We start from the raw sequence: 21,906 nt of genomic DNA on the forward strand, positions 1-21,906 counted from the left end.
GGTCAGAATCCTGCCCTCGTCATCCCTCACCTGCTGAATCCCTCTGGAGCTACCCCCTCTTTTGTCGAGCCAGGCCAACATCTTCCCTGCCTTGTCCCCCACATCGTACACCCGGTTCTGTGTGTCGGTGATATGTCCCTGTGTTGTGAGTCGTGCATGGTCTGCGTACAGTCGCTGTTCAAGTGCGAGGGTATGTGCTGTATCTTCCGTGGGATCGGCTTCATGGGCAGTAGTGGCCGCGCGTAGTCGGAGCTCGAGGGCAGAGTGTTCAGCTGTCTGTTCCCTTCTATGCGCCGTTATAGAGCCTATCGCCTGCCCCCGCAACACTGTTTTATAGGCCTCCCAGAGAACCTCAGCCGAGGCCGCGGTTGGTTCATTTTCAGTGAAATAGTGTTCCGTGGCCTTCTGCAGGGCCTTCCTGACCTTCGGGACTTTAAGATAGGAGGCATGAATGGGGTATATGCGGCGGCGGGATCGTGTCTGTGAGGTGATAGTGAGAGTCAGTGGCGAATGGTCTGAGATGCCCCGAGGGTGTATATCCACTTCATCTACGCGCTGTAGTCCATCCCCTAAAGCCAGGAAGTAGTCAATGCGGGATAGACTATTGTGAACGGTGGAGTGGAACGTGTATTGTCGGACCATCGGGTGAACATGGCGCCAAACATCCACCAGCCCCAGTGCCTCTAGAAATCGCCGAAACCGGGAGGGACCCCCCGGAAGGGCGGTCGCCGGGAACTTGTCGAGCTGCGGATCTGCAGCTGCGTTGAAGTCCCCACCTATGAGCATGTCCCCCTCCGGGAGGGACAGTAAGAAGTCACCCAGGGCCGGTAGCATCACCGAGTGCAGCGAAGGCGGGATGTATACTGAAACTACTGTTAAGGGGCGTCCGTCCCACTGTCCCGCCACCGCTGCAAAGCAACCCTGTGTGTCGGTTCTAGTGCTAAGGGTAATGAAGTGGGAGGATTTTCTGATCAGTATGCCCGTGCCCCGTGAACCAGTAGAAAATTCGGAGTGGACTAACATTCTATATCCCCTTCTGTCCAAGGCCTTGGTAGCACTACCCACCAAGTGGGTCTCCTGCAGGAGTATCAGGTCTGGTTTGTAGCGTTTCACCTCGGACAGAACGAGGCCGCGTTTCACCTTATCACCCAGGCCTCGCACATTCCAGGCGAGAAGTCGGAGATTAGAGCTGCTTGCTTGCGTCTCATTCGCCCTCGCTGTATTGAGCTGCTCACCCGCCATCAATAGAGATTAGAAACAAATACAACCAGTATAGACTCCATCGCACCAGCAACATTACAATAGCAGTCAAAGTACATTGTACAATTCGAGATCGACTCTGTGAATTTCCCATGAAGAAGAACCAACACCCCCCCCCCCAACCCGCCCCACCCTGCCTCCCTGCCAAACGGACTTAAAACTGCCCGCCACCCCAACTCAGCAGAGCGCTTATCCCATGCCAAAAACAGAGTACTTGCACGTCAGGGGAGAGTGTCCCCCAAAGCAGGCTGTCCCTCTGCCGCCCTCGGGATGTCCAGGCCAGCGTCCAAGAACGACGTGAAAAGCAATCCTCATGGGAGTAAATCAGAGTCCATTCAGTCCATCACGTGCGGGTTTCATTCACCCCCAGCGGCCCCAGCGTGTTCCTGTGACGGCGATTCGCTCGCGCTTCCCCTAGCTGAAGATTGTGAGCCCGGCCGGTCGTCGTCTTCTGGCCTGTTGCGTCGGCGATGAGAAGTGCGTTCCACCGTGCGCCATCCCTCCAGCCATTCTCTTGCCGACTCAGCCGAGTCGAAGAACCAGACCTTCTTGTCGGCCACCACTCTCAAACGGGCCGGAAACAGCATGGAGTATGGCAATTCCTGTTCGCGAAGCGTTTTCTTTACCTCCAGGAACGTTCTCCTTCTGCGGGTGACCTCCGCCGTGTAGTCCGGGAAGAAGAATATCCGAGAGTTCTGGATGTGGATAGGTGGTGCCACTCTGGCCGCTTGGAGAATAGTGTTGCGGTCTCTAAAGTTGAAAAGTCTCGCCAGGATGGGACGCGGGGCAGCCCCCGGAGTAGGTGTCCCGCCGGGTACCCGGTGGGCACGCTCCACCGTAAAGAAATTGGAGAGCCCCTTCGGGGCCTGGCGGGTCTTTATGAGCTCCTCTACGTACAAGTCCATGGCCCCTTTCGTTTCCGATTCCGGGACCCCCAAAATGCGGACGTTGTTGCGTCTGGAGCGTCCCTAATGGTCATCCAACTTGCTTTTTAAGAGTTTATTGTCTGCTTGTAGTCTTTCCACAGCCACCTGCAGGTCAGAGACATCCTCTATCAGTGATTTAGTCACCACTTCCACCTGTTTCACCCTTTCGCCCATCGTCTGGAGGTCGGCTCTTATGAGGGTCACCTCGGTAGCAGTCGAGCCCACTGTGGCCTGAACCTGTTCCAGAGCACGTAGGACATCATCCAGTGTGGCCTTTTTCGTCCCATCGTTGTCCGCGCCCTTGCCAAGGGATTTGCGCTGCTCAGGCTGGGAGAGCGTCTGGTTATCGTAGGCGAATTTGCCGAGTTTCGCCTGAGCGGCGGTCTGTCGTGGCCCTTTCCCCGCCATTTTGGCTCTGCGGCGAGACACAGTCTTTGGTGAAGTGGGCCGATCGCCCGTAGCCGATCGTGCCAAGGTGTCTGTTCAGGAGGTTCAGTTCGGGAATAGGCCAGTGGTCGCTGTTGATGTTAAGGTGCGGCCGGCAGCTGCGGATCCGAAGCAGCCTCGGCAAGTCAGGGCAAGATGGCGGTTGTTGCGTAGTACGTTACGGGTCTTGGCCGAGTGTCGTGATGAGGCACTACTTTGCAGCGCCACTGGATAGGCCACGTTGAGGATGAAGTGTTTGTAGGGGGGGACCGCCGGTCCGGCGATTCGCTGGTGTCGAGTGCTGCCTTCAGCGGGTACTTCCGGTCGATAGTGCCGAGGAGGGTTGACTTCCGCTCGGCCAAGGGCTCAACTCGACACCGCGGCTGCCCTCGTGTCACTAGGCCCCTCGCCAGTGAAGGACTAAGATGAAGTTTCGTCCTGTTTCCGAGGTCTGAGTGCTTCCAGTTTTCTCCTGCGAACGCCGTTCGGTCGCCGCACCCAGGACACCCCTTCTGGAGCGATCAGTGAACGGATAGGCATGCGGATTGTTGCGGGAAGCCGCCTTGCTACGGGAGCCTCTCTAGGTTGCTGCCGCCATCATCGGCTGCTAGCCACACCCCCTATAGTCTTCTTTTTAAGAGAAATTATTTCACATTGTTACTGGATCTGCATGGCTAAACACTTATAAGGTCCCAAAGGGGAGACCTATTGGCTATGCCAATGCTTGTTATTGATTGAGTACAATGAGCAGCAGCACTTTTGATTAGGTCCCGAAGAAAGCCGCAAACACCTCTTTGGAGGGTTCATATGCTGAAACATGTTGACCTCTTATTAACTTTCACTCTGCTGCCCCCAGTACCCTGAGCTCATTTTTGTGGTATTTCGTATACCATTCTCTATAACAAAACATGCCTGAACTCCTCCCTCTCAGTGAGGGGGCTGGACCCTGTACTGTAACTAGGTATAACGGTGGGAGGAGGTTCTGAATGAGGAAGCATGCCAACTATGGTGGGTGAGGGAAATCTTCCCTTTAAAGGAATATTTCATCTTACCTAGGTTTTCATTTGCAACAGTAATCCTCATAGACCAAAGGGTTTCTTGATTGTGGTGGAAATACATTTTTACCCCTTCATTGTACGTTTAAGCACAGACCATTGCTTGAAATGTTGTGATCAATGTAGGAAAAATACTCTATGCACTGAGAAAATGTGTTAAAATAACGGAAAGTTGATAATTGCATTTAATACCTTCTCATACCTGGATTTATCTAGAAGAGAAGTCTGTTATTTCAATCAGATTTTTAATACCACACGGTATAAGAAATTAGGGGATCTTTATCTGATATCTTTATCAGTAAATTATCTGAAATTATTGCACATATACTTTTGCAAGTATTATTTCTAAAGATAAAGGAAATTCTATATTTGTCCTTTCTAAACTAACTCCAGTGTGTTTTAACTACAATAACCACCTCTCTCAAAGCAATATTGTGCTTGGTTTAGTGAGAAAGCTAAATGACCTAGGAGAAACCAGGACTGTGCGTCAGTATTGTTCTCAGGAAGCTTTAAGTTAGAGAGTGAAAACACTTTTTAGAATGCCCCAAAAATTGTGATAAAGATATTTCAATATGTTTGACAAAAAGGATAGGTACATTTCATGACAATATGGAAATGGGAAATAAAATAATAGAAACAAATATTTACACCACATGACAAAAACATTAGAGACTACATTTCAATAATATAGGAAATACTGAGGTTCATGTATTAATAATCCATTTGGTAAAACTGGTTGCTTGTGGAGTCAGCACACTACTGTGTCTGTGATGGCTTTTAAATAAAGGCATTTTTAATGCACCCCATTTTTACTTTCAGATTCACAAATTTCCCCTTGGGTTACTACCTCCTGTTACTGTTTTCATCCCACGTATGGTTTCAAAGCTTAATGCATACCTTAAGGATGTATTCCGTATTTAGAAGGGACACTATTAATATTTACGTGTATCAAGAGGGAGAGAGAGGACCAGATAGCTAGTCCAGATCCCCGGTTTATATGTCAATTAATCAAAAAGAGACTAGCTAAGGATGGGGTTGGCATGATATTTATATTATAAGGATCATGGTGACTCAGTTTTGTTTTGTCAATTGGTGGTGGCACCTGCTGGGTGTCTTTTAAAAGCCCTCACCCACCAACCTGCGGTGCAGTGAAGGGTGATAAGTTTGTGAGTTTAAAACGGCTTGGCGGGGGTCCCAGTACCCAGAGGGTGAAGACACTTTATTATCTGGGCCTCCGTCAGCAGTTAAAAATAAGGCTGTGGGACGTTAGAGGTGAGTTACGACCTCCCACGTCCTTTAGAGTGACACTCTATCACCCTTCACCGCACACACAGTGACATACCTGCTCCGCTGTAATCAGGCGTCGTAGCACACCCGGGACACGCTAGGTGTCACTGGGTGGGCCCGATGATGAAGCATGCCACCAACTAGGTTGGTGGGTGAGGGCTTTTAAAAGACACCCAGCAGGTGCCACCACCAATTGACAAAACAAAACTGAGTCACCATGATCCTTATAATATAAACTAGCAGCCCGTCCCGACCTTGTCCGGGAGCAATCAGGCTTCAGGGTCCCCGCCCGCCCCGGCCCCTGCCCGCCCCGACATTGTCCGTGGGTCCCCCGGAGTAGTAGACTGTCCCGACCTTGGCTTTAGGGCCCCCGCCCGCCCCGACATTGTCCGTGGGTCCCCCGGAGCCTTACCTCATCCGCCACACCTCCCCGCGCTCCTGAGTTCACCGGTCCGCCGCTCCTCGCTGCTCCTCCCCTCTCCTCCCCGCCTGTCCGCCGCTCCTCTCCGCTCCTCCCAGCCTGTCCGCCGCTCCTCACCGCTCCTCCCCGCCTGTCCACCACCCCTCCTTGAGCTCCTGGACGTCGCTCCTCCCCACGCTCTGTCAGCACGCACGTCGCGGCTGGCGCTACTTCCATGGGACTACTTTTTTTTTCTCGTAAATTTTTTAAATAACGTATATTTTTTAAATTTATATAGCCTATGTCCATCGGCACACCCTGACAATTTCAACGATGTATCGGGTGTGTGGATTGGCGCTGTGGTTCCCGAGTTTACCCGCCTCAAAGGTTCAAAGTTCTTCCTTTATAATAGTAGTATAGATATCATGCCAACCCCATCCTTAGCTAGTCTCTTTTTGATTAATTGACACTATTAATATTCCCCTTCCAAATTCTTAATTGTTAAATGGGCTTAGTACATTTCAAAAAGCGGTTTAGCATTTGCAAACTCTGTGAATTACCGAACCAGTGGATTTTTGAACAATAAAACCCTTGGTACATGAGTCAATTGTTCTCAATTCCCTCCAAATTAAGTTTGCTAATAATGTTAGTTGAATGATAACCGGTGCATGTACCTATTTAGTGTTAGTGTTGCTTCAGATCAAATAAAAACCATCACTCATAACTCTTACACAATACTTAAAGACAGAATTTGTGACATCCAGCTTTAATGTTTTCTTAAATATATTTGCAAATGTTGTCACTTAAACAGGAAAGCATCTAAACCGGGCTCTGGACATAAAATAGGTTGTAATCATAATCTTTCGATACATTTTTGAGTTCCAGGAACAATGTGTTATCTGTGTTTACTCTAAACCACTATAATAAACATTTTCAATGCTTTTATATTTGATCTGTTTGTACTGGTTTCTATTGCAGACAATAATCTAGATTTAGACCAAGGATCTATTCCACCCATGGCTTTTAAAACCTATTTATCATTGATCTCTTTTAGTGTTATCGCAATTAAAACTGTAATAGAACTGATCTGAGAGATGGACCTTCAAAGTCAATTTTTTGAACAAACTATGGAGTTAAAATCTGAATAGATTAGATCCACAAGCATTGCCTCACCACTGTATTTTACATCAATAGATTACTAATCAGCACATGTTGTCTAAGTACAATTCACTCATCTTCAATTTTTCACGGAGCTCATGCTGTGTCTGTGTGAATTCTTTTAAAATATGACATTTAAATGTCCAAAAGTTTAAGAATTCTAGTTTCAAGCCTGGTCAAACCTTAATGAATGCTATACCTAAAAATGCCCTTCTGTTCCTACATTTTATTGTGCACCATGATTCAGAAATAGCATGTTTTTTATTTCGGATGTAAAATTTTAAACATATTTATTGTTGTTGCCATCTGAAACATGATCACTAATTGGGAAGATAACAACAAGTGGTCCGGTGATGCTTGCTGGAATGGAAAGTGTTTAATCAAAAGGTGGATTGAATTCAAGTTTAGGTGACAATTTTACAAAAGTGTATGGATTTTGTATATATTTAAAATTGTTGATCTCTAAAAAGGCTTAAATCAAAAAATCGAATTGAAATTCAAGTTTATCATTTTAATCCTATTGTTAGAAAAGATGTAATTTTGAACCCCATGAGGTGGTTTCTTTCCAGAAAGCATTCAGGTTGTAATCATGAGTCAAATAATGCTGAGAAGGTTAAAATATTCAAATTGAATTCTAATTACACATAAAATGTTCATTGTTCAATATATTTTTCTTAGTATTTTAATGTGAGGACTTTATTGCTTAAGGAAAATAATTAGTATTTGTTTTTCTATATGTAGCAAGCATTACATTAATGAAACCACTGTATCCCACCTTCTTTCTTTCATTTCCTGTTCTTTAGGAACGTTTCTATTGTTGAACTTTAAAGACTGCCCGAAATTAAGAATTGTGCTGTTCCTAACTTTGCTAAGTTACAGTTTGTTGATTTTTATGTACAACTTTCGTCTCTTATGTGTATGGCAACTGATGTTCTGTTTTGCTTTAATAATCAGCTTATGTTTATTAGGTTTTATTATTCAATAAAATGTTTCAAACACAACAAATGGTAGTTGATATGTGTTTACAACTGCAGCATTTTTATTGTATGGGCACTTTCAAAGGGGCCAAAAAATATTGTCTGCGGGTTGACGGAGTACCACATTGGCATCAGCAGGCAGAGTTTTGGGCAGGTGATTGGGGGTATATGTAAGGTTGGAGTAGGGGGAACAACGCATGTACATTGTGTGGACTGTGACTCCTTGAGTTATTGTGAGGGATACCATGCTACCCTGTAAATGAATCCCCTAGTGATTATTATCAACAAACTTTATTCGGTTTTATGAAAGAAAACCATAAAGGTCATACATAAAATGATAAAACATTTTCCAAGTTACAGATTGACAAATATAATATGTACAAGTTAATCAAAACACAAGATAAAAATTCATGAAGTACAGTACAGAAGTTAATCGCAGTTTGACCTAAGTCTAACAGCGAACCGTAAAAAGTAAAGCGTATGCAAAACAGTGTCATTAGAGAGCAGTTGTAAAAAGATAAGAGCTGGTCTTACCCTCCTAAAACCAGTTTTTTTGAGAATGGGAATAATAAATAACTTTCTAGGGACAGCATAAAAACTACAAAACATTATAAAGTGCATCATGTCCTGACTAGACTCACTGTTGCAGCTACAGGGCATGAGGCACTGGCCTCTGTGGAGGACGCGAGGGTGTGCCATGTGGTAATGGAAGAGGTTGAGCCAAAACCGGGTCATTGAAAATGATTATGGATGCTTTTAAGCCCTAGAAGATAAGGTTCGCTGGTTGGTACGGTTTTTAACACAATGTACATACGCACACTAGGCTTACACCGCTCATTTCCCTCTCTATCACAGTGGCTTATTCCTAAAAAACACTCTTTGACCAGAGAAAAGTCACTCTTACATCTGCGCTCAGGGTTAGCGAATAGTTCCTACCTACCCTGGAGAGGCCAACTCTTATATACTGGAGCCATCGGATGCGTGAGACACGGTCAAGTGAAAGGCATTCCCGTAGGATGTCTTTGCTAAGTGTATTTTCTTGCTTAGCCCAAATAGTAAGCCACAAAGCCAGGGGACGCAAAGCCAGTACATTTTAGAGGAAAGGCATTCTCAACTCTTTGTGCACGACATAAAACAAAGTGCTTTGTGGGACAGACAGGGCCATTTGGAGGAAAGAGTTTCCAGTACTTTGCACTGCTCCTACCCCAATGTGGCCCAAAATCTCACTCCCATAACTAACCTTTGACATATATTTGTCTTCATATGTCTTCAAAAGAGCCCCTATTGGCTTCCCTCCCCCTCTGCTGGTAAAGTTAAAAACAGCTGCAAAAGCTTTCACTAGATCCCCTTTCTTCCAAGTAAGCAAAGGGCACCAACTCAAGGAATCGTCAAACACAACTCCCAAATAGGAGAAAACATTGGTCTTCGGCATTGATGAAAGTCAGAGTTTAATAGTGAACTGCTTAGCTTTACGAGGTCCCACCTGCATAATGAACGACTTGGCATGATGAAACAACAGATCCAAGTCCTCCATAAAAAGGGCAAAAGAATTCAGAAGAAGTTGTAGGCCCCTAGCTGTCCTCGCCAAGAGGATTCCGTTGTCCGCGTATAGGACTGGCAGGATATGCTTGCCTACCTGGGGACAAACCGCATTTGTGGCCAAAAGGGCTATCTCTAAGCAATTAATAGATAGGTTAAAAAGAAAGGGTGCTAAAATACACCCCTGATGCACCCCTCTCTTGATGTCAAGCTGACTGGTCACTTTCAGGTCCTTTGAATAGGGGACAACCGCAGTTTAATTACGGTGAATAAAATGAAATAAAAGGCGGATATGGCGAGTGGACCTCTTACGGTGCTAAAATCATAAGCATCGTTCATTCGGACATAATTGTCGATCTGGGATGGCATTTACTGATGCTTCCTGCTCTTAACCTATTGTCAACAAGCAGCGACATACACAGATAAGGAGGCTTCCGTTTGATATTCAGTACTGACGAATACACTACATTTTATACCCAGCCACCATAAGGCTGGGACGGAATTATAACCAGTCAGAAGGCTTATTGACAATCTTCGATATTTGGAAGCCCTGAAGAAGTCATGGGTATTCCCAGTACGACGAAACAAGTGTTGGCGTGAAGTATTCCAAGATACCACACATCAAAGACCTTTGGAACCATCTACTTTGTTATTATTACGATATAACTGTACATGCAAACTGTATATCAATATTTTATATTGGTGTGATAGAGATTTGTAGAAATTGCTAATGATCCATGATCATATCTGGGGTAATTTGGATGAATAACCCTACTCTAGGCACCAAATACCAATATATTACGGCAGAACTACCACCTGAATAACGTGAAGCGCCACAGCTATCCAGGACATAATCATCCTACTTTGTACATAGTGAATAAAATGATGTTACTGTCAATGCCAATGGAGGACATCAACTGCCACAGCTTGGACCTATTAACACAGTTGAATGCTGAGGACAGGTCCATTAAGACTAGGTATATGGGGCTGGAACGAGCCACAGTGTACTTGTTCAGAACCATGTACAGGTTTAAACAGTTCCACAGTGGAACGACCTGGGCGAATGCCGTTTTGGATACCGGATAAAATGTTGTTTTCCTCTACCCATGATACAAGTGTGTCAAGTACCATGCGGCCCACCACCTTCACCATAGAGTCCAGCAGAGAAATGGGCCTATAACAATAGGTACTGTCCCGTTATCCCTTTTTAAATGCCGAGACTATAATAGATAAAGCCAATCTGGACTGCAGTATTGATGACAGCTGTGAGGACAGGCACCCAGGTTTTGAAGTGGGCGATGTAGAGATCTGGTGGGATCCCATCTGGCGCGGGGCTTTGTTTTTAGATAGACCCAGAATACCGGCACTCACCTCTTGCGTGGTGAAAATAAGTTCCAACTTGCCTTCCACCCTTTCCTGCCCCTCAATTGGTGGGGTATCCGACTGGAAGATACCCTCAAAATTATGTACCCAATCGTCCTCTGTGATTTGGGCATCCAGTAAATTAGCATTATTTCCAGATAGAAATAGGCTGTTAATAATGCCCCAGAACTTTGAGCTATTACGCAGTGTACTAGCCTCCACTAAATTGATCCAGGCCTCCTCCTTCAGGACAGACTTGCGAGTTGCTAGAGCAGCCTTATATACTCTTCTTCGTCTTTTGACCGCCTCCCGGTCCCGGGGTTTAACACCCAAGGCCTGTCTCAGGTTCCTGGAAGCCTGGGAGCACGCCGAGTCAAACCATCGTGGACCTGGTTGCTAACAGGCCCGTAGAAAGTTCCTTATGACAGTAGACATGGATCCAAATGCACCCATGATGTCCGGAACACTTGCCTCATCGTCGAGACAGGTGGCAAACTCGCTGCGACACAGAATTAAAAGGGACTCGTGGAGTAGCTCTGGGAAAATACACCCCCACTTTACGCTCCTTCCTGCTTCCACCTCTTTAAAGGGGACACTAGCCCCCCGCCCACCTTGGTGTGTCAGAGTGTTCGGGTCCAGCCAATTGAGACACAAATGGGGTTGTGGTCACTGCATTCACTCACCTGCACAGAAAAACCGGTAACCAGAGAGTAAAAGGGGGTTTATACAAAGGTGGGAGTAATATCTGTTTTCCCCAGAGGCAGCTTATTTATTACAGATGTTAGATCAAATTCAAGCAAGATGGAGTTAAGCTCAACACCCTTGGGAGTATGTTCCACGTGTAAGTCTGCTTGTCGTGCACAGCCCATAGCTTCCACTCCTTACATGATGTCCCTACACATGTGTTAAAATCCCCCGTTAAAAAAATGTAGTGATAACTCTGACCTTTCAAGATGCTATGCTGAAGTACAGACCCCAGCAGAGTTATATTTCCCTCATCCGGGTGTGTAACTCCAGCGTTGCAAAAGATACCAGAGCAGCTTGCTCCTTCCACTGGGCAACAACATCACATGTAAATTGAGAGAGACATATAGTGAGGTATTGTAAGAAACTGGCTCTGTATACTGCACCAAAGTGAGGTATAGTGTGTATAGAGTCCAAGGGTCGCCAGAGGTCGGCAGAGGTTAAAGTTAGATAGAACCTTACTCTCTAAAGTGGTAACTTGGTCGAGCAGTAAGGCCGTATCAGAGGACAGTGTTAAGCATTTGATGTACACACTCAGTCAGCAAATGAATTCACACTCTCAAGAACTGAACTCTAGGCCAATTGTTTTTGTATAAAAAAATATACTGTTGTTTTATTTCTAGAACCACGCAAGCCTGGCAGAGGTAAGCATACAAATACTTTGCGGTAATCATTTACTTGTATGAACACAGTTCAAGTAGGCAGTAGAAATTGTACTTTGTTTGATTTACAAGGGAGAAGTAGTATGCAACACTTAGCAAATACAGTACATTGAAATGAATGGGCGTTTTCACTAAATTGCAGTTAATAACTTTTTGCTTTACTTTTCTAACTCAGTGCTGGATACCTGGACTCAGCACTGGTACATTTCCTAGAAACAGCTAAGTAATTACGCTTTGGTTATTCGCATGATTTTTAAAGAATATTTCCAGTTTTCAAAACTCCACACTTGGAAACTTTTTGGAGCAGTACATTGAAATGAAGGTAAGTTACTTTTCGTGTTACTTTTCTAACTCCGTGCTGGATACCTAGATTCCGTCCATCAACCCGTTTTTGTATCGCTTTGTTCGCCCTAAGTTGGCAGGGTATGCTCAGACGTGAGTCCCTTGCTCACTTTGCCACTTGATTCAAGATAGCCTCGTTGATGAGGGTTATGAACCCGAAACCGGTCCCAGGATGCTTGTTTCCGGTCCAGGAAAGACATGGCTTGGCAGTTCGGGCTGGACTGTTCCCATGAGGCACAGAGTCAGACTGATTTGCATATGGCCATGTCTGAACTGGGGTGGTGGAGTGAGCTAAAGAATGGTGATGGATTAAACCCAGATCAGTTGACTGGGGATGAGTGTTTGATTTGCTCAAACGCTCCGTCCATCATCCCCTTTTGTATCGCTTTTGATACCTAGATTCAGCACTGGGACATTCCCTTGAAACAGGTAAGTAAACATGTTTTGGTTATTTGTGCAATTAAAAAAAATATTTTTAGATTTCAAAACTCCACACTTCGAAACATTTTGGAGAAAAAGTGTCCATGTTATCCAACGGAGGGAAAACAGGTTAACGGTTCTCAGGTAAGTAATTGACTGTCGGAGTTAAGTTTCTGGGGTTAGACTCAGGGGGTCTCCCAGGGTCAGTGATGCACTGTTGTTGCACCCTCAGCGGCACTAGGACAGACGGGTGCAGAGTGTTGAGGCCCAATGTTATCCTATGGAGGATAGGGGGGCTTCGTTTGGTGGCGGCTGGCAAGCAGGCCACAGGATTGTGGGAGCAAAGCTCCTAGGGTTTAGCTCAGGGCAAGTTGGGGACCAAAGGTGCACCCTCAGCGGCACTAGGGCTGTTTTGAGGTCGGTGCCCTGTTGATTTCAATGGAGATTCTCCGGGACAAAGAAACACTGCAGGCTTGTGGACGAGGATCTTCCAGGAGCGACCACCACTTCGAGTGGTAAGTTGGGATCTTGTAGGTTGGTTAGGCACTGCTGGGTTGGGCACACAAGGCCGTGGGGCGTTGGATGTAGGGGTGCTTTGGACGTCGCATTTTCCTACCCGCTCCGGTCACTGTAGAGGGAGTCCTCTGGATTGAGGCTACAGGCGGGTGTGGAGTGGGTTGGATTCTCGGTTTCTGGCTGGCACCAGAAGCTGCAGTTTAAATACGTCAGGTGTTCACACGAGAAACAGTCTTGAAAGTGAAGGCAGGCAGGTCCTCTGGGGTCTGTGAGGGTGCTGGCTGTTGAAAAGGCCGGGGTTTCGCAGGAGCAGGTTCAAGGGGAGACAGGGCTGGGGCCAAGTCAGTGGACTTCGCCCTCTTGTTAGCTCTGCACGGCTTCTCGTCCTTCTTCTCTTCTTTTCTTGTTGTTGCTGGACCTGAGGAAGGAAGGTTCAGGGAGGCACTAAATACTAAATGTAGGGGTGTTAGAGGTAGGTAAAGGGCAGGGACCAATGGGTCCCTTCCCTGAGGTGGGTACACCCCCTATTCTGTCACTCTCCAGTGGGAGGAGGGCAGGAGCCTGTCCCTGGTTGGCTGGGTCCCCCCATCCTCAAGATGGTAGGGACTCGAGGTTGTGCTTCACCTCGCCTCCCCCACCATAGGGGTGGAGGTGGCAGAGGTGGGCACACCTCTCTTCCGCATTTGTTTTTTCCGCCGGTTCTCCCGCCCAAAGTGGGGGGTAGAACCACTGGGGACCCATTGCTGAAAGCGGCAAATGGTCTGGAGAGTCTCACAAACGTGGCATGCCTTTGAAGCTTCCCCTTCGTGAACCCTGCCTACCCTGGGGGAGGAAGCTTGGCACCTCTTCCCAGGATGTGCATTGTTTCAGGCCCCCGAGCGCAGCAAGCTCTCGACCCAGGCGTCCAGAAACATGTCTGGTGGTGGCAGCCTAAGCAGCCACTCAGTCAGGTCACTAGGAGTTGGTCGAGTTTCAGGGGCATCTCTAAGATGCCCTCTGTTGTGCATTTTACATTAAATACCACTCTGGCATCAGTGTGGGTTTAATGTGCTGAGAAGTTTGATACCAAACTTCCCAGTCTTCAGTGTAGCCATTATGGTGCTGTGGAGTTCGTAATGACAAGCTCCCAGCACCATATATTCTTAATGGCATCACTGCACTTACAATGCCCAGGAATAGACTTGGGCACTGTAGGGATATAGGGCTCATGCACCTGTACACTCACCACTGGCATAGGGCACCCAGCTAGAAAGGTGACTGATGTATGCCAGGGCAGTGGTTTGTGGGCATGGCACACAAGGATGTGTGCCATGTCGACTCTTCACTTTGTTCTGCACCAAGTTACTGCAACAGAAACCCACTATTCGAGGCATATGAGCTGCAGAATTCACACTTTGTGCATAGATCGTCATCTGGTGTTTGATTTGGATGCTTGCACCTTGTTGACTTTGAAGAAGTCTTTTGTAGTCACGAGATAGGTGACTCCTCTCTTGGACGATAGTGTGCATGGGCATCGACTCCATCCTCAGATTGTTTTTTTTCGGCCATTGGGTTCGGATGTAACTTCTGCTCTCCGGTTCGGCACCATATCTCCAAACCTTTTAGACGCACAAACCATCATAAAATTCGACGGTATTGTTTCTCGATCGCGTGACCTTCGACGCGCTCCTCAAATATCCCATTCCGGTCATCGACACGGGCCGCTGGGCCTATCGACGCCATTCGGGCCATTGGGCTCATGGAAAGGACCCCACACAGTGACCACCACAAGGTCTGTAATCTGGGTCTCTCGACTGAGCACGACGAGAATAATTGCCATACCTGCGCCTCCTTTTGATCCAAAAAGACCATCTAAGATTGCCGGGCCCGATGACACATCATGGCGCAGCAAGCAGCTCTGGTACCAGTGGACATTTTTGATGAAGGCCCGATGTCCCAGAGGAAGATTCGGAGGAACTGGAAATCGTGTCCGAAGCAGACGAATCCATCTCAGACCACCCCATCCCTCCAGATCAACGAGTGAGTACCACTGCCGCATCCCCAACCCCACCTACAAAAAAGAAGGCCCTGGTCAAGACTTTGCCTGTCGACCGAAAACAATATTCAGAAGCCCCGCCCCCGGGCTGGCTCCAAAGACAAAGGACAAGTCTTCAGGCAGCTCGTGACCGAGCAAGCCGCATGTTAGTGTCCCACAGGATCCATCGCCCCCGAAGTCGGGAGCACATCCTACTCCCAGAAAGAAATTAGCATCGACCACCCCGACGCCGAAAGAAAAGGCATTTGATCCGAAATGCACATATTCGGAAACGGAAAAGATTTCCGCCTCCACATCGAAGCCGAAGAATCCAAAAATACCTTCCAAGGCTCCGGAGCAGAAATCCAAACCTCGCTTGGACCCGAAAAGATCGGCACCGAAAGCGTCTACCGAAGAGGAAGAACTTTTTCGACCGGATCCTATTGATCCAAATAATAAAAACACTCCACATTCCTGCAGTGTCTGTTGAGGAACAAAACGGTGCTACTAAACCTATACAACCCTCTTCTCCTTTTCTTCCTACCAATCCTATCTCTCCTCCACACTCTCCTATACTTCCACCAAACTCACCATTACCACAGGTCGATGATGATTTAGGGGATGGGGGAGGCAACAATGACCCTTTTACAGACCCTGATACCAACAGACGTACCACAGGACAACTGGGACGATTATGATGACCCGGTCGACCCTCCAGACCTCCCTGATCCCCAGGCATACCCAACAGGCATACCCAGGCATACCCAACAAAGCCATCTCCCCAGATGACAATATTGGTTTTAGTCAATTGGTAAATAGGGCAGCTACATACCATGGTGTTTCAATGCATTCAGACACTTTTGAGCAGTCACTGAAGACTGTACAAACCCTGCCAATGTTAAAAGGTGTCATTAAACATGCTCCTGACATATTTAAAGACCCTGTTAGGGCTAGAATTCTCAATGTGAGAATTGACAAACAATATAAACCTCCTCTCAATGATCCCCCCTACATCAAAGTCAACTCCCTTAAGATTCCCTGGTGGTAGCTAATGCTAGAAAACGGGCTAATTCTCAGACCTCTGGTGAGGCACCACCTCCGGCAAGAAGTATAAATTATTAGATGCTTCCGGCAAACGAGTTGCTGCTCAAGCAGCTAATCACTGGCGGATAGCCAACACACAAGCATTACTTGCTAGGTATGATAGGGCTCACTATGACCAACTAGAAACCCTATTGCAACATTTACCAGATCAATACAAGACCAAGACCAATGATCTCATCCAAGAGGGTAAATTAATAACCAATGCATCAATCAAGTGTGCCCTTGATGCAGCAGACACCGCCTCTAGGGCCTTTAACACTAGCATGTTACTCAGACAACATGCTTGGTTGCACATTTCTGGCTTCAAACAGGAGGTACAAACAACTATCCTCAACCAGGTGTTCAATCAGCAACACCTTTTTGGACCGGCTGTAGACACCAAAAAATTAAAAAGGACACGGAGACTGCTAAATCCATGGGAGCATTACAGTCTCCATCCACACGTGGTTCCTTTCGCAGCTCCTTCTACAGAGGATAATCCAAGAACATTGGTAGAGACACTACGTCCTCTTCATACAAAAACACCATACAAACATATACCAGTTGGGGATATTTTAGAGGTGGATACAGGGAAAGTAACAACAAAGGGAGAGGTTCAGGTAACAACAACTCTCGCACCTCCCCCGCTAGTAAGCAGGGACTTCCCTCCAGCCCATTCCACTCCGGTATGAGGAAGACTATCACAGTTCCTACCTGTCTGGAATTCCATCACTATGGACAAGTGGGTAAGACATATTATCCAGTATGGCTACTGCCTAGAACTTTCTGCTACTCCCCTCAACTTACCACCCAAACAGCGTCCAATGTCCGGGGAACATCTAACACACCTCAAACAAGAAGTTCTTTCGCTGCTTCAAAAGCACGCAATAGAACCAGTTCCCATACAACATCAATGAACAGGGGTTTACTCCCTGTATTTCCTAATCCCCAAAAAAGACGGGACTCTAAGACCAATACTGGACCTCAGACCCCTCAATTTCTACGTCCAATCAGATCATTTTCACATGATCACTCTTCAGCAGATCCTTCCACTGCTTTAAAGAGGCGACTTCCTTGCCACACTAGATCTCAAGGACTCCTACTTCCAAATTCCCATTCACCCTGCTCACAGGAAATACCTAAGATTCACAGTGGACGGCCAGCATTATCAGTTCAAGGTCCTTCCATTTGGGGTGACCACAGCACTCAGGGTGTTCACAAAGTGCCTTGCAGTAGTAGCTGCGCACTCAAGAAGGCAGCAAATCCACGCATTTCCATACCTCGACGACTGGCTCTTAAAAGCCAAGTCATACGTCAGTTTGTTCATCACACTTATCAAATGATCCAGCTATTACACGACTTAGGGATCACACTAAACTACACCAAGTCACACCTTCAACCCTCCTAGGTACATAAGTATCTACGAGCTACAATAGACACTTGCAAAGCTCTAGCATACCCCAATCCAGCCAGGATAGCCAGCATGCAAACCCTCATCACCAAGTTTCAGCCTCAACACTCTCTCTAAGCACAAGTGTTTATGCAGCTAATAGTGATGATGGCCTCTTGCATTTTCGTGAACCTCACGCAAGACTTCAGATGCGCCCTTTGCAAGCATGTTTGGCATGTCAGTGGAATCAGGCTCTGGGACAATTTATAGATCTGATGTTGATAGACAGCCAAACACATCGCTCTCTGCAGTGGTGGAACACACAAAACCTTTCCAAAGGACGGCGGTTCCTAGAGCCAGTTTTACAAATAGTGCTAACAGATGCACCACTCACCGGCTGGAGAGCCCATCTCCTAAATCACACAATTCAGGGCAAGTGGACCACTCAACAAGAAGCGCTCCACATCAATCACCTAGAACCACTGGCAATATTTCTAGTTCCAAGTACATCTCCTCAACAAGGCTGCCTTAGTCCGGATGGAGAATATGACAGCAATGGACTACATACAAAAGCAAGGAGGAACACATTCTTTGCAGCTGTCTCACCTAGCGCAAAGTATATGGAGGTGGGCCATTACACAAAACATATATCTCCTGGCAGAACATCTTCCAGGAGTAAACAATCAGATAGCGGATCTGGTAAGTCGTCAGACTTAACAAATACACAAATGGGAACTTCATCCACAAGTCCTTCAACCTTTCTTCCAAATGTGGGGCCAATCTGAGATAGATCTGTTCGCAACACACTCAAACGCAAAATGCCCCACCTTCGCTGCCAGGTTCCCAAACCCGTTGTCCAAGGGCAATGCAATATGGATGAACTGGTCAGGGAGATTTGCGTACGCTTTTCCGCCACTCCCACTCATCCCACTAGTAGTACGCAAGCTCAAACAGCCGTCTCTCAAGATGATCCTGGTTGCTCCCACATGGGCATGGCAACCATGGTTCACAACACTCCTTGAACTCTTAATAGTTCCACACCAAAAGCTACATCTGTCCCCAAAACTGCTGACGCAGAACCATGGAGAGATAAGGCACCCAGATCCAGCACAACTGAATCTAGCAATCTGGCTCCTGAAATCTTCGAGTTCGGTTACCTGAACCTCCCACGGACTGTATGAATATTATTAAAGAAGCCGAACGCCTGACTACTAGAGCTTGCTATGCAGCTAAATGGAAAAGATTTGTCATTTACTACAATAACAACAAAATTGACCCATTAGATGCTTCAATTCAGAACATTATTTGCTATTTACTACAAAGATGAAATCTTGCATACTCATCAATCAGATTACATCTACCTGCTCTTGCAGCCTACTTACAAAACGGGCAACATTTGTCATTGTTTACGGTACCTGCTATCAAAGCCTTCATGGAAGGCCTTAAAACAATAATTCCAACCAGACTGCCACCATCTCCAGTGTGGAACCTAAACATTGTTCTTACTAGGCTCATGGGTCCCCCGTTTGAGCCTTTACACAAATGTGAATTACAATTCCTTACATGGAAAGTAGCTTTCCTTGTCGCAATCACCTCTCTCAGGAGAGTAAGTGAGATTCCGGCTTTAACCGTACAAGAACCATTTTTACAAATACATCGCAACAAAGTGGTTCTTAGAACATTTCTTCCAAGGTGATTTCTCCATTCCATCTTAATCAATCAGTAGAGTTACCAGTATTTTTCCAAAACCCTGATTCTGTAGCAGAAAGAGGTCTTCACACACTTGATGTCAAAAGAGCTTTACTTTATTACATAGACAGAACTAAACCCTTTAGGAAAACAAAACAACTGTTTGTGTCTTTCTCACCACCTCATAAAGGCAACTCAATTTTCAATGCTGGAATTGCCAGGTCGATAGTAAAATGCATTCAAATATGCTATCAGAAAGCAAAATACATGTTAACAATTCCCCCTAGAGCGCACTCAACACGCCCACTAAGGACTTCCATGGCATTCTTAGGGAACATTCCCCTAGAAGACATTTGTAAGGCAGCAACATGCTCTAGTACATACACCTTCACCAAACACTATTGTGTAGATGTACAGGCAAACACTTTTTCAAACCACTGCAACAGATACAGGCAACCACCGCTAGGGGAGACACGGCTGTACAATCTATGCACAGAGTGTGAATTCTGCGACTCATATGCCTCGAACGGAAAATGCTACTTACCAGTATGCATCTGTTCTTGGCATGTATAGCTGCAGAGATTCACACGCACCCCACCTCCTCGTAACCTGTATCTGTTCCAGTGTTATCTTAGCTACTTTCTCATGGACATCTCTGTTTCTTACAAACTCCATCATTTCCCTTCATGGCGAAAAACAATCTGAGGATGGAGTTGATGCCCATGCGCACTATCGTCCAAAGGAGAAGTCCCCTATCTTGTGACTACAAAAGACTTCTTCCGAGACAACAACAAGGTGCAAGCATCCGAGCCCCACACCAGATGGCCATCTATGCACAGAGTGTGAATCTCTGCAGCTCTACATGCCAAGAACAGATGCACACTGGTAAGTAGCATTTTCCTTCCTACAGGGAGTGGAGATTTGTATTTGTAGTTGAATTTATAGGGCGCGCAGCTCCCCACAAGGGGTCTCCCGATGCCAATAGAGAAATAATTACGCATCATGATGCCAAGGACAGCTAGAGAAACAAAGGTGATAAGCCCCCTCTTGGCTCTCCCTGACCTGGATGGGGTAGCTAGAACAAAGAGGGTTTTGTAGCCATCCAGGTGCTAATTATTGTCTCCAGCCCAAGTTTCCTGGAGGCATATCACATCAAAACACTTAACAAGGGCCAACCATTCGGTGTTCCCAATCTTACTTTCTCCAGCCCGCGATATTCCAAGACAGAAATTTACACCCTCCATTCACACTCGATACCTGTTCCGGGGGCGATACATTTCCCTGGGATGCGGGTGCCACAGGGTCCGAGGGACCCACACATCGTCAATCGCAATCTTCCTATGAGCTCATAGGAGTAAACCTATTTGCTGTGCATACCACTATAATCCCCTTTGCACGACTCCTATGGCCAACCTCTTGGAGCCGCTCGCGCTGGGACTGTAGTTGGTAATAATTGGGTCTGTAGAAGTATCCCAGCGGAAGTGTCAAGAATGCGGAGTTCCAACACCTGTAGTTAGACTGGGCGACCGTGCTTAAGATTCGGTTTACCATGACTGGATTGTCAAAATTGATGATAATGCAGTACCCCACCCAGGATTTCTTGGCGCTACCAACCCACTGTGTCTGGCGCATCATGAGAATTTGGTTTTCCACCCTAAGCCCAGGGGCAATGTTTTAATTGAGCCAGTGCTCCACCTTATTGTTCAGCTGGTAAAAGTCTCCCTTGGTTCCGGGGTTGAGGCACGGTACTCTAGCTAACAACACAACAAGCGTCGTGGACTCTGGAAGGAGATGAATAGAGCCCAAACTAGGATAATAGTTATTCTAGTCCCATGGGGAATGGCTTCCAGCCCTTCCCACCTATCATCGCAACTGTACAATCCATCCACTTTGAAACCCTGAGATTGCAGAGACTGAAAAGATACTGGGTTCTGGGTGCACCCCGCCCCCCTACGGTTGGCTGGACGGTGCTGGGGGTCAGTCCTGGGCAATAGGTGCAGTTGTATCTCCTATCATGTGACTAGGCTGCTTCGTGATAGACACTGCTCTGTCTCCTGCTTCTGTGCCACTACTACTGGGACTGGAAATGGTGGTCGAGATCGTAGGCCTTGTAGGAGGGATACCTGTGGAGAGAAGGACACCGTCTCTTTGCATGTAGCTATCAGTGCAGACAGGTTGCTTTCCAGTGCAGAAAGTCGGAGTAGGGGGGGGCGTGGCTAGCGGCCGAACATGGCGGCAGCATAGAGGACTAGCTCCGGCAGGGAAGCGGCCTCTCCATCTATCCGCACGTTAATCCGTGGCTAAATCTTACCTCAGACGGAGGCACCGAACGCCCGAGACCGGGCGGAACTGGCGGCAAGTACCCGGACAGAAATCGAGGGCTGGATGACGGAGTTATCGTCGAGTGCTGATTCGATCGAAACACAGGCCTACCTCCGGGGAGTCTAGTGGCGAGTGAAGCCGACCGGAAGTGCAGCCTGTTCGGCTACCACAGACAGGAAGTGATCGGTGCTGGGGGGCTACCCCGAGTGACGGCCGGCGAGCGGGGTCCCTGTCTAGGGACGGAACATTTGCTATAACTGAAGGAAGCTCATCGAAGGAGGTGCCCGAGAATCTTCAGGAACACCATAAGAATAGTTTCCTGCCATCTGCTCCG

The sequence above is a fragment of the Lissotriton vulgaris genome, unplaced genomic scaffold (genome assembly GCF_964263255.1).
Source record: "Lissotriton vulgaris unplaced genomic scaffold, aLisVul1.2 SCAFFOLD_1209, whole genome shotgun sequence".
In the NCBI taxonomy this organism is placed as follows: domain Eukaryota; kingdom Metazoa; phylum Chordata; class Amphibia; order Caudata; family Salamandridae; genus Lissotriton; species Lissotriton vulgaris.